We start from the raw sequence: 1,427 nt of genomic DNA, 5'->3' as shown, positions 1-1,427 counted from the left end.
AACCTGTTTCTTCCACCATTATTGTTGTTGAAACCTTGTTGAGGTCTCTGTTGATCCTTCCATGAGAGATTTGGGTGATTTCTCCATGAAGGATTATAGGTGTTTCCATAGGGTTCCCCCATGTAATTCACCTCTTCCATTGAAGGGTTCTCAGGATCATAAGCTTCTTCTTCAGATGAATCATCCTTAGTACTGCCTGGTGCAGCTTGCATTCCAAACAGACTTTGAGAAATCATATTGACTTGCTGAGTCAATATTTTGTTCTGAGCCAATATGGCATTCAGAGTATCAATCTCAAGAACTCCTTTCTTTTGATTCGTCCCATTGTTCACAGGATTCCTTTCAGAAGTGTACATGAATTGGTTATTTGCAACCATTTCAATGAGTTCTTGAGCTTCTGCAGGCGTCTTCTTCAGATGAAGAGATCCTCCAGCAGAGCTGTCCAATGACATCTTGGACAGCTCAGATAGACCATCATAGAAGATACCTATGATGCTCCATTCAGAAAGCATGTCAGAAGGACACTTTCTGATCAATTGTTTGTATCTTTCCCAAGCTTCATAGAGGGATTCACCTTCCTTCTGTCTGAAGGTTTGGACTTCCACTCTAAGCTTACTCAATTTTTGAGGTGGAAAGAACTTTGCCAAGAAGGCATTGACTAGCTTTTCCCAAGAGTTCAGGCTTTCTTTAGGTTGTGAGTCCAACGATATCCTAGCTCTGTCTCTTACAGCAAAAGGGAATAGCATAAGTCTATAGACCTCAGGGTCAACCCCATTGGTCTTGACAGTGTCACAGATTTGCAAGAATTCAGCTAAAAACTGATGAGGATCTTCCAATGAAAGTCCGTGGAACTTGCAATTCTGTTGCATTAGAGAAACTAATTGAGGCTTAAGCTCAAAGTTGTTTGCTCCAATGGCAGGGATGGAGATGCTTCTCCCATAGAAGTCGGAAGTAGGTGCAGTAAAGTCACCCAGCACCTTCCTTGCATTGTTGGCATTGTTGTTGTGTTTGGCTGCCATGGGTTCTTCTTCTTTGAAGATTTCTGTTAGGTCCTCTATAGAGAGTTGTGCTTTAGCTTCTCTTAGCTTTCGCTTCAAGGTCCTTTCAGGTTCAGGGTCAGCCTCAACAAGAATGCTTTTGTCTTTGCTCCTGCTCATATAAAAGAGAAGAGAACAAGAAAATATGGAATCCTCTATGTCACAGTATAGAGATTCCTTGAGGTGTCAGAGGAAAAAAAATAGAAGGAAGAGGTAGAAGAATTCGAACTTAGAAAGATAGAGTTCGAATTGTGCATTGAGGAGGAGTGTTAGTCCATAAATAGAAGGATGTGAGAAGAGGGGAAGAAATTTTCGAAAATTAAAGTGAATTAATTAAAAGAAATTTTGAAAAAAATGGTAATTGATTTTCGAAAACTAAGATTGAGAAAG

At 40.2% G+C, this 1,427-nt stretch overlaps 1 non-coding gene across 1 annotated transcript; it reads left to right on the top strand.

The window, feature by feature from the left end:
- The first annotated feature begins 506 nt into the window (after positions 1 to 506).
- LOC112792991 (small nucleolar RNA R71) lies at positions 507 to 614 on the top strand. The gene has a single exon (XR_003197706.1). It is a non-coding gene; the product is annotated as a small nucleolar RNA R71 (small nucleolar RNA).
- The last annotated feature ends 813 nt before the right edge of the window (positions 615 to 1,427 follow it).

The sequence above is a fragment of the Arachis hypogaea genome, chromosome 3 (assembly GCF_003086295.3).
Source record: "Arachis hypogaea cultivar Tifrunner chromosome 3, arahy.Tifrunner.gnm2.J5K5, whole genome shotgun sequence".
NCBI lineage: Eukaryota > Viridiplantae > Streptophyta > Magnoliopsida > Fabales > Fabaceae > Arachis > Arachis hypogaea.
This window is presented reverse-complemented; position numbering and strand designations above follow the sequence as displayed.